A 13,076-nucleotide genomic window follows, 5' to 3' on the forward strand; every position below is an offset into this window, starting at 1 on the left:
AGCGCTGCGTCCGTGACCGCCTACAGCCTCCCAGGCGCCGCTGCCCTTCCCAGCCGGCCCGTGTTTAAAGGACAAATAAATAAATAAATAAATAAAATCAGGTGTTATTGTAGAATAGAGGGTGGAAAGAGGGAACCGTGTCACAGGCAGTGTTTCGGCGCTGGAGCTCTGCGCACCGGTAGGAGGAGGGAGGTGCAGTGTCACATTGGCGTTGGTGCCTGTGAGCATCCACGTAAAGCCCCGCGACTCCAAAGCTGCCTGGGGAAACTGCGATTTCAAAAAGAGTACCTGCTTTGCTTGGGCTCGGTTCAGCTGAGAAAGCAGCAGTGCAAACTTTTGCCTTGTTTCAGCACTGCCAAAGCCTTTTGGGACCGCAGAATAAAGCAGGTCTACGACTGAAATGTGATCACCAAGAAGTCAGGACACCTCCTGTACAAAAGGCCGAGGTTCCAAGCGTTGGTGAAGCTGCTGAACTCACATTTTCCATGGACAAAAATATTTTTAACATCTACCATTTTTAGAACAATGGATCAAATCAAGGGCAACTGTAAGAAATGAGTCTTGGCCAGTGTCTTTTGATTTATAACTTTTTTAGAAAAGTGTTCTGACCCTACTATGGACAAACTAATAATGTACATTTATAATTATTGCTAATTTTATACTTTGAAGTGTAGTGTCAACAATAAAAAGAAATGTGAAGATAAAGTCATTCTTTTTCTTCTTTTTTTTTTTTTAAAAAAAGCAGTGCTTCAGATCACTAAGGAATTTTTTCAATTATTTTAATTCTAGGTTTGTTTGTAGCCTTTGAAAACAAAAATGCAAATATACTACCTGTATGTTTTAATAAATATGTATCTGTTAAGTGTGCCTTATATTTTAGCCTCATTTTCAGGCATGTGTTTCCAATGTCTCCCTTCTAAGCAGAAAGAAGCAATTCAGCATCATGGCATTTGTGAACTGAAGAAGTGATTTAAAGAGGTAACCAGAAGCAATCTTAACATGCAGACATTATGGAGCATCTGAGTGCATAGTAACAATTTAATAGGATGCATTCAAGGAAATAAATCCTGAAACATGATTGCATACAGTTGCTTGAGATTGCAATTAAGGATTCTTCTTTCCTTTGTCCTCCTTCCACCAATCCCTAATTCGTCCTTCACAAATTAATCAAAATAAGACTCTTTCCACTGATCTTTAAAGGACAGGGTCCAAGGACAAATTATCTTTTTGCTCACTAAATAATACAAACACCTCTGCTCTATCTTCTTTCAAATTCATTCCCAGATGCAATCCAGTACCTTTGTCTTTTCATACTTAACTTAGTAACTATAAACTCAATGATGAAAATAGAATAGGTTCAAAATAATATTTCATTGTTTAGGAATGAGTCAAAGGAAAAAGAAATCTAGAAGGGAGTAACTAGCTTCATAAACTTTGCCTAACACGCTCAAGCTTTTTCTTTGCTCTTCAAATTTAAAATAGGGGCCAAATAGTTTTACAATCACTTAAAATCTTTATGGAAAAAAGATTCGTTCTCCTTAATTTTCATTCTGATCGTGATATGGATATGGAGAACTGCAATAGCCAACTATCAGCCAATTTAAAACCTTCACAGGTTTCATAACATTCTTACTAATTTAACAGGGCATTCTCAAGGATTATGTTCCAAAAATCTAGATTTTCTTAATCAAAACCTTTTTTTAAGTCTCATGTCTTTGAATGTACTTTTAATGTGTTGAAAATAGAATAGATATTTTTGTATGATTATCTTTTTAAATACTTACATTGCCACATCAAAATAAAATATATTAAGCCCTTTCATGGGAGCAAAACTCAGCCCAGTAATGCCAAGCAAAAAGTGTGACTAAGCAGATCAACTTAATTTCACTGCACAAGCTGAATAAAATATAAAGAACTAATTATTCTTAGTTAGCTTTGGCAGTCTACCATTTTTAGTAACAGAAGCAAATGTATATTTTTTAATACAACTTGTTCTTGACTGTCTTCTTGGCGGGTTTTTGCCAGTGAGTCAGTCCATTGCAGTAGATTGGCTGAATGATTTTGGCTGTAATCCATACTTACACTGCTGTTGTCTTTCCTTCTAACATGTTTTGTAGTGCATTTAGTCATCCTGAGAAATGTAAGTGTACCATTTCCAGAGAGAAGTCTACAGTCTGTAAAAACAAACAAATAAATTGCTCTGCTCTGGGAATAGTAGTATGCACTGGACCATGCTAAACTGTGTCTTAGTGAGGCTCTGTACAGACCGATCAAAAGCATCAGAAGTTATGTCGGCCATTGCACCTTTCTAATACTTTGATTTCTAAAGGTGCAAAGGATGCTTTTTCACAAGATATGTTGTGATGCTGCTCTGTATTGCAGATCCCTGAGCAGATCTAAGTCTGCAAATGCATTTCACGCATGCTCTCAAATACTTCTTAGATAATGATATCTTTGGTGCTTACGGAGGGAGTTTTGATCCGAGGTAGAAAGCTGAAAAGTTTCATAGTTCTCTTCAGCCCCCAGAGCCGCTTACCGTCTTCAACTTTAACATTTCTATCTTTACACTCAACGTATGCATTCTGAAAAAAATAACGATTGGTAACTAGTAACTAGATGCTGATAACTCAGTGACTGTGTAGGCAGAAATAACTTCCATTATGCATTCAGCAACAGCTCGCAGAGTTCCTTCAATATTAGAATATATTACGTTCGAAGGAGGAATGCTAACTTTTCCTTACTTTTTCTGAAAATTAGTGTGAATATTAGGTTTTCATGAGGCAAATAAGAGAACTTTCAGTTTAAGATCTCCTCTGAAGCAAAACACTTCTAACCATCACTACTGCCTGTTTTCCCTGTACAAGTACTAATAATACAATAAATGACTCTTATCTAAGAACTTCGACTGTCTGGAAATACTGTTTACAGATATCATTCTCAAACTTCTGACTTATATCTATGGTTACATCAACTCCAATTCTAGAACCAAGCACTGATGTCTTCAATCTTTGTTTATTCCCATTTTTACAAGAACAAAGGGAAAACCAAAAAGTGTGTTGAAATTAAGTAAACTATCTTTAACAAGATAATCAGCCTAAGAATGTATTCTCACAGTTATGACTTAATTCCCTATTTAATTGTGTTTTTGAGGGAACTATATTGTTTACTTTGTTCCCTTCCTCTTTGTTTACTCTGTCTTTCCCACCCCTTGTGGAACCACAACAATTATGGAGACATACCTAATAGTCCCCAAAATTCAACAATCTGTTCTTTAGAAGTCATTAGGTAGAATATCCTTTAGATATTTGGCAGCCTTCATAATGCCTGCAAAAATAATAATAACAGTGATTCATTTTGTCATATTATTATTAATTCCCTTGATGTATTCACAACTACCCATTCCAATTTGGAGTAGTACCTTATTAATTCAACACTCCTACCACAGCTTTATATAGTGGATATTTAGATAGATAGATTGATAGAGATAGACAGAGATAGAGATATTTCTAGTATATATACTATATATATATTATATTGGAAGTAAAACTAGTTAAATCTAACGGAATTTACCTGTGAAAGTAAGAAAAAAGCTAATGTTGTTTATGGTAATAAATGAGAATGCAGTTAAGGATAGCGTTTATGTGTTATATAGTCAGGAAGAACAGAGGAAAAGCAAACAAGGAAGCTGTAGAATAGGAATCTGTTACGATAAGATACTACAGATGGAAAACAAGCTGATTTAATCATAAGGAAAGTCTAAAAATAAAAGAAAAAAAGTTCTACCATTGAGGGCAATTTATTAGTCGCACAGTAGTAAGAACAGCACAGGTGGAAATCTACTGAAAAATAATATTACAGAAAAATTTTGATGGTGGCATGGTGGCAAATGGTACGTAGGCTGTCAGAAGACTAGAAAGAGAAAATGGAGAATTTGATTATGGCCGCACAGGAGAGGACAATTTGTACAAGCAAGGATAGATGACTTAAAGAAGCCCAAGATCATAATGTAGGCTGTGTGGCCAGGCTCCAGATGATATTCATCATATTATAAGTGGATATACCAAGATGGTCAGCACGGAGATAAAATAAGGCAGGACAAAACTGGTAGTTCTGTGCACTGAGCACTCTGTAAGGAGAGTGGATTATCAACGGGAAAAAAAAAATCTCCACCAGCCAAATAAAATCGTTAAGAATAAAAGTATGAAAGTTATTTTAAAAACATTAGAATATATAAAAGAGCTAGTAAATGAGATATTTTGATAAAATAACAAGAGAGGAAGAATGTTCCATCACAGCTTTTCTTGATGTTTCATTCAATTAGAATTTTCAAATAAAAATGCCAGAAAAGGCACAGTCAGGGCAGGAGCAGAAGAAAGAGCTTCTGAGAAGAGTAAGCACAGTATCAGCTACTTCTGTATCCTCAGACCTCATGATTTGGCACTCACACTGCAATGACACTTTGTAATTTTAAAAATAGCTCTATAATAGACAGCATATAGCTGTATTTGTGTTTCTAAAATACTGTTGCAAATAATAGTTCAAATAATAAACAAATAAATTCAAAAAATCTTGAGTCTCAGATAAATTCTTCATGGTGGTATCATCCTGTTGGTGGAGAAGAAACATCACCATTTTTATAATCAGCATTCCACTTTTCTGATATATGCAGAACAACACTAGGTTAGATAAGTTTCTGCATATTAGGCTCAATTTTACAGGGCATACCTACTGTGGCACAACTAAGGTCAAATTTTCAGAGGAAACGTGATCTAGACTGAGAACTTTTGTCTGATCCTATGAAAATTGTCCAAATGACTTCAGGGATTTTTACACACTTCAGGAGCTGTACTGCTAGCCATCTTCTGTGAGTCTGGAGCAAAGTTATTTGTGAAAAATGCCTGTGCATACACAGATAAGCCACTAATACCCAAACACATGAAGACATATATTTCAGGTCAGAGTCTATATTCTACATCATTTATCAAAAGTGACATGAACTCCTTTGACCTCTAAACCCAAACTAGATTTCCATGTTCAAATGTAGCTTGGCAATACGAGTTTGAATATTTGCACGAACAAAAGGAGAGATTAAAGCTGAAATTTCAGAAGGCACTTTTGAATAATTTACCCAAATTATGTGTATTCTTGGGTCATGATTGACATTCAAAATATTCATAACTTTCCTTATGTGAACATGCTAGCCATTTATGACATGTTAACATATTATTTATTTGCATGTTGTTGAGGTTTTTTCCCCCAGATTATAACACTAATTGCACAAACTCTTTCTCTCAAAACAAATAAGCCAACAAACAAACAAAAAATCTAACATTTACAAAGTGTGCTCTCTAAACACTAAGCACTACAGATAGTATAAGCAAGGAGTGTGCTGGTGACCCTTCTTTTTCACCTTCAGGTAATCAAGCTTTTCATCTCTGCCTGTTAACCTAAATGCTAAGCTCCCATACCTGAATTCTAAAATGGCAGCTAAGTATTGAAATAGGAAGCAGATGGCAATCTGCTCTAAGTGATCTGGAGAAAAAAATGTGACTATCTTCATCATCTTGGACTGCTCACTCTCACAATTACTTGGTGTGAGTGCTGAAGGAGATATCATTCTATATGTCAGTTTTCCACCCAGCTAATGTATCCATCAATTTCTTTCCTCCTCAGGAATGACAACTCAGACATTACTTTTATCGCTAGAATTTTAAAAATATTATGAATCCCTTAATCCTATCTAGTTTCTACTTGTTCTTGGAATAGATCCTGCATTCACTGAAATCTGTGGAAAAAAAAACTTTCTATTTTTTGAATAATGGGAGAAGAATAACCTTTCTGTCAAACTCCTGTTTAAGTTCTAAGTCATTGTGGGTTAGAAAAATAGCTCAGAGCATGGAGCAGAGCACTGTATCCCACATTCATAGTATAGTTCCCATTGCTGTGAAGATGCAGATCCCAAGGCAGTACACCAAAGGTTGTGTAGCAAGGGTAAAACTAAAGGACTATCAATTACTATTTCCTACTTCTCTCTTCTTAAGCCTGTGTGTAATAATAAAAAGTGTGTTGAGGTCAGGTGAAAGAAAATAGCATATCTGTGGAACCTGCTTCCTCCCTCATTTAGATGGTTGATGGTGTAGTGCCCTAGCACCAGAAATAAGAGCTATTCAATCCTCTTCACTCCTTCAGTAAGTTCCCTCCACAGTCTGGCCTTTGGAGACATTAGACATTTGGTCACTTGGATGTCATGTCTGATCATCCAGAAGTACCGGCCTTAGTGCTACCAGTACTACTGCTTTTTCAATAGAAGAGATTTTGTTTGTTTGTTTGTTTCTTTCTTTCTTTCTAAGTCACTGAATTTTATGTCATATGTGTTTTAACTATGATCTTCCTGAGCCAAGGCTTTTTTCCATTATGTCTGCATAGATCATAAGACATGGATAGATTGCAAGAGTGTGAACTATCACTATATGAATAAATATGAATACTATGCACATACATACAATATACACATAAGTCAGCAACTTTAAAGTCATTTCATGGGATGGAACTTGTGTAGCTGACACATTTTTGTTATTTTGAACTTAATGGTTGTGGCCTGATAAACCGAAATTTGGTAAAACTGAAGTAGTGTAAGCTTTCTTATGAAGGATTATAGCACTAGCTCTTGTAAAAATTTTATATTTATATAAATCCTTATTGCTAATCTATGGAATTGATTAACTCTACTAGAATTCTTCTGAGTAGCTTTAACTGAATTTATTCTGATTATCTCCAAAATAGTAGAAGGGTAATAAGAATGGCTTTGAGTATGAGATGCAATATACATCCTCCATCCCAAGGCCAACAAAAGAATAGGTACCTTCTGAGCAGCAGATGCCTGCAGGAGGATAATATACCCACCAGTTACTCAGCTGCTTCATCTGTCATTTTTATGAAGGCATGTCATGGTTGGACAGAGCAAAATTGCCTGTGAAAAGCAATGTGAGGAAAACAAAGAGAGAGGAACAGGTAACTGCCTCTTCCTAAGTGCTGGATGAAATTAATGTTTATGGGAGTGAGGAGAATGAATGGGGAAAAAATAAATAACTTTACAAAATACGTACAGTATCAGTCACACAATATCAGTCATAGCAATAATGCTAAAATGTTGCAGATGCTCCAGTGCTATCACTAGCCATTTTAAAAGTTAAATTAATAAGAAAATCAGAAAGTAACAGAGAGGAAAGGTAAGTGCCTTTTCGCAAGTGTTAGAGGAAATTAGTCTTTATGGGGCGTGGGAAGCACACAAGAAAACAAACATAAAAAATAACTTTACAAAAAAACATACAATATCAGACCTAGCAATAGTGCTAAAATGTGGCAGCTGTTCCAGTGCCACTACTAGTTGTTTTAAAAGTTAAATTAATGAGAAAATTAGAAGGAACTGATGTGAAACAATCTTAAGCATAAATTCCTTCACACAACACAAGTGTGGTTGCGATTTCAATTGTCAAATACTCTTTAGTTCAAAGAATAAAAACAAGCAGGAAAAAAATTAACTGCTTTTCAGTGTTATAAGCCCACTGAGCTCTGTAATTTGCTGAAGATTTGTTTTCTGACACTTTCACTAGAAAAGGAAGAGAAAGGAGGAAAATAAAAGTGTTTCTCCAACAGCATTCTGGCAGACACCCATAAAAAGACCCAACTGTGTGTGTTGGGAAACATGTCCAAACGCTTCCCTCTTTAAGGCTTTTTTCTCTTTCAATGAAATGTCAATACCTCTTTGAATAGATATTGTCCTTGGCCAAGACCCTAGTGAAAGGCAACAGATGTTGCTAAGATTGTACCCAGGCTATTCTCTATCCTGTTTCCTTTCTGAAAGGGAAAAAGAGAGAAAGAGAGAAGAAAACTTACTTTAAATCACTGGACCATTTTGTACTTCGTCAAATCTGTTTGCACATGCTCGACTGGCCTCGTAGAAAAGGCTGAGCCTTTTGCTTTCAGCCTGAGGTCAGTCCTAATGCTCTGTTCAGTGGTCCACACTCCTTTCACATGGAGCAGCTGCCTCTGATTGCTAGAACAAATTGAGGTGATTCAGGCCACCAGCAGGGCCACGGTACAACTGCTATTCACCAGAAAGGGAGGGAAAGCCTTAGAACAGGACCAACTGGGGCTGCCCACAATAAACCGTAGGATTAGATTTGATACACTCAATATTAAGACATGCTCTTGTGGAAAAGTAGGCCATAGTGACATAAACTACGAGACAGTTGGACTGATAAAAGAGGGGAGAAAATGGTGTTCAAACATTTATTAAGTTACACCTAATTATTTAATTGGGAGCATTTAAAATAGCAACACTAATGACTCAGGCTTCAGAACATCTTGTTGTTTAACCCCTAGCAGAATATTCTTAATGTAAGTGTGATTCAAGAATAATTTCCTCTCCTATAATATTGTTAGAAACATTGTCTACAGGTCTCTAAACTATTTCTGGGATCAATTTGCAGGGATGAGTAATCATTATTTCCCACCATTTTATCAGTCTGTTTCTGTGACTAGAAACAGCTACGTGGCTGTAATCTAAGGGAAAAAAAAAAAAGAAATAAAGAAAAAAAAGGCAAATGATGAAGATTTGTATTTACCTCTTTTTAAATTCTTTCTAATCTATCAAATGAGATAAGAGCAAAGAGCAGGCATTAGTGGGAAAAGATGAAGGCATAACCCTCCCCCTTTCTCTGGAGCAGCCAAGCTCCTGCAATTACTTGGTTGAGTCCCAGAGAGCAAATCACAGTATTTCTTGCTGTGCTAAGGATCAGACCAACAGCTCTCTGAGGCTGAGGCCAAACGAAACAATATGGTAATGCATTAAGCCACAACACCAAGTATTTACCACTTCAAAAGGAAGCACACTGATGCCTCCAGAAGGAAAGCAAAATCTCAGCAGATAAATATGTATTTTTTCCAGATTGGTCAAAAAATGAATTCTTATGTTAATTTGTAAACCTGTGAATCAGATGAAATTAGGAATTACAGCATTTACAGCCATTTCAGACGGAATGGCCAGGTATAACATGTGGCCTTTGAAGCATAGTTATCTGTGAGGTAGCTTAGTAAGCTGAAGAAGAAAGGAAAAATATCTTACTGCTAACTCAATCAGCAGGTATAGAAATTGAAGCTAGGGAGAAAGACATCAAAATCTGCCTATTGTCTCAGAAATGTTGAGGTGTGGAAAAGAGATTGTCTGAGTGCTAGAGTCCTCTCATACATTAACAAAAAAAAGTCTCAAAAGCCAAGATAGAGATACATCACAATCTTCCTTTATTAGTATTTCATCCTATAGCCACTGCTTTTACACAGAAGTATAAAAAAATGCCATATGTTCAAAGAAGAGTTTAAAAAATAAGACCAGAAAGCTTGTTTCTTCAACAGAAAAGCTCACTGCTTTTTATCTTTAGAAACAATAAAAAAAAAAATTGTGTGCATCATAAAATCTTCTCCATCATGCTTTTTTCAGAAAAAGTTCTTTCCTTGAAGGCACTGGAAATATTAAGAATGAGTCTTGGAGAGCTGCATCTGAAAGCACAATTCCTTTTGTATATTATATATGAGATTACATACAAGACAAGAAAAATGGAGGCTAAGGCTTATTTTATAGGAGTGGCTTTCATTTATGGGATTCTTTGTTTCCGTGTGACTGGCAACAAAGCCAGCTTAAGAGATTCCTTTTCTCTTTCCCTCCCCAGTGCCACCATTCACCGTTCTGTCAGTCGGGGTGACAGCTGAAGTGCATAAGGCTACACTGGAAAAAAGATCAATTAAATGATTCAGGTTAAAACAAACAACAAAGAGATCTTTCCAATTTGTTATCTTTAACCAAGATCACTTCACTGGTAAGCTTTACCACGCAAGTCCATAACTGAGACAGAAAAAAATAGGAATGAGAGGACAGGAGCAAGCAATAGAGAAACTTACACTTTAAGTTTCCTCCGGAAACTTTATATATGCTTTTTCTGGAACCTTAATATAACAGGTATCTGGGCCTCTGGGCCCATCTGCTGATAAATTATTGATTTTATAACTCATTCTGCTGGTGGGTTATAAGTTCTTCTTACTGGTCTTTTCCCAAAGCCTCTTGAAAGTCATAATTTTCGGAAGTATAGATATTGAATGAGAAAAGGGAAGGAATTGAACCTTACCAAGTTCTTTAATGGAGAGTTCTGGAGGTGGAAATGGAGCCTTCTGGGATTAGTCTGACAAGAAAGATCAGAGTCACTTCAGTGTGCTTCTGCCTACACTTGCCGGATCTGTACAGCATGTAAGCAGCAGTTTATGACTGACAATGTCAAACACTGCTGAGAAGACCATTAGAAGGGGTATGGGTATTTGCCAGTTGTCAGTCTGAAGTAATATTCACTTTAATAAGCCAGGCACCAGGGAAAAGAAATGGACTGAATTAGTGTTTTGAAGAAAACAAGTTCTCACTTGGGCTTCTGTCCAGTTTCTGCCTGTGCATAAAGTGAGTGTGCAAAAGCTTTCGCCTACCCTGTCTGGTTAGAGAATCCTCTTTAAAAAAACTAGTGTAAATTCCCATAGTTTCACTTTGAAGGTGCAAATATTAATACTCAGCCATGCACAAGTTATTTGACAATATCTAAAAAAGGTCATGTATATACATATATATAAATATATATACGTATGTGTGCCTCAGCAGAATGTAAGCTAATAGTCAAAAAACTAACCTTTAAACTTTAATCAGTCAGACTACACTTTAGTCATAAAAATTCTTTTAAAATCTTTAAAAAATCTTAAAAAATAGCATTATAAAGAATTCATGGATGGCTTTGCTATGCCATGGTTTAATAAAGGTACTATATGTACCATATTAATTGTATTCTAGGCAATTTTAACGATAATAAGAATAGGAAAGAACTATAAAGAGATAAGTCTGACCTCCAGTATGTGTGTAACTCTTAATTGGTATCACTGACCACTGGCCTGTAAGACTCTCTGATGATTATAGCATAAAAGGAAAAAAATCTACAAAGCTTATTGTTAGAGAGTTTTACATTATTAAAGGGTTAGTATTATTTGGGGTAGTTAACAAAATACATAATAGAAGCAGGCAGTATAGCTCATTTAGACTTTCAAGAGGCTTTTGAAAAACTCCTTCTTTTGAGGATACTAAGCAATGAGAGGAAATGATGCACAGTCATGTTATGGATTTAAAAACTAATTAAGAGATATAAAACTGAGTAGAATATATTCCAGCTCACAACTCAAATGTGAGATGCTGTTCCCAACAGTTCCTGAGATTGTCTTATTTACACCAAATTGTATTCAGTTTTCTCCAGTGTCCTCAATGATTAAAGAAAAACCAATCAAAAAGAATGCTTCAAATTTTTTCCTCTTTCTTATTACACTAGGACTGGTTACGCAGTGATGTGCTGATCCAGAGGGTGTAGTATACCAGGTTGGTCCATATTGTTTACTTGGCAGATAGAATTTATATGGAAAAGATAGCATTCACACAATCTTTCTTTTCCTCCCTGAAGCAAACTGATGGAAACCGAAGGGACTATTCAGCTCTGAAGCAACCTCATTCTCTACAGAAGACACAGCTTTCTTTGTAGTAGACAAGCAGAAAGATTGCCCAGCTAACTTAGTGGTTACATTACGTGCTTAAAGTGGATTTGGTTAGCAATTTCTAAATGGTCAAAGATCTTCATGAAGAGTGGACAGCAAATCAGAAATTTAGTCCACGGTAATGAATCCATAAGTGCCATTTGGGTCAAATTGTATTTATCTCATCCATTTCTAATAGATGAGCCCCAGTTACTCATGGGGCTCCCTTCAGTTACGAGTATTTGTTAACCAGAGACTCTGGCACCCATTTTACGTATGGTCGTGTTTAAGGGACTAATGATATTCCTAATATCATGCTAGCTGCAGAGCCAAGCTTAATACAAACTGATTATTTCAGCTCAATTCAGAAGTCTTAACCTGTGGGGCTCTTGAAGGTGCCTACTCTAATTTTACTTCTCCTAATGAAGTTAGGAGTCTAGGATAACTAACTGTTATACAACATAAAAAGCCTTCTGTTGCAAAAGAATCTACTGTTCTCCCTCTTGCTTAAATTGAATAGCTCCTGACGAGAGAGAGAATGAAATATAGCATGAACTGAAATATCAACAAATTAGTAATATAATCCATTACTGAGAATGAGCTCAAGTCATGCTTACATGATGAAGCTGCCTCACTCATTCCCATCTGTGCAGTATTCTTTAACTCTTTGGACAGTGTCTATAAAATGGACCAATGAAATAATCCAAACAAACAAAAAATCCAAAATCAAACAAAAATATTTTGAAGAGTTTTGATCTTGGTTTAATTTTAGACCCAGGATAAGGAAATATTTTATGAGTGAGAGGACTGGCCTATACTGAAAGTTGACACCACACTGCAGTCCCTAGATTATGAAATAGTGCATCAAGGAAATAAAATCAGAACACAAATGAAAACTAGTTAATTGAGATTGAAATGATGAATAATTTAGGTAAAGATCTTTTAAGAAAAGAAAAGCATTTAGGGGTTGAAATTTATTTTCTTACACCATTATCCCTTAAGGATCCTTATATGATTATGAGTTATGGCAGCCTGCTTGTCCACTTCAATGCCACTATACACAATTGCCAAAAACTTATTTTTCTACCCAACTCTGCCTAGAGAACCTTGCTTTCTTGCACACAGGATAGTGAGGATTAATTTTTTGTAGGAATATTGAAATTCTACAAGTTGTTACAGTTGACAAAAATATTAAAATATTTTTTGTTTTAGGGCTGAAACAAATCTCTCCTGGAGACTGAAAGGACATTAAAAATAGGTGCGAACTATACGATATTGCTTAAGAAGAGGGCTCCAGGACTTTAACGGATCATATACCAGCTGCTTTATGAGAGACAGTATTCTGCTCAAATTGGCTTTGGATCTTATTTATTATTGCAATTCCTATATAATAATTGAACAAGGCAGTCACAGAACTAGTTGTAACTTGGAAGAAGGGTTTTAGACACATTTATAAGTTATATAGTTTC

The sequence above is a fragment of the Rhea pennata genome, chromosome 2 (assembly GCF_028389875.1).
Source record: "Rhea pennata isolate bPtePen1 chromosome 2, bPtePen1.pri, whole genome shotgun sequence".
Taxonomy (NCBI): Eukaryota; Metazoa; Chordata; class Aves; order Rheiformes; family Rheidae; genus Rhea; species Rhea pennata.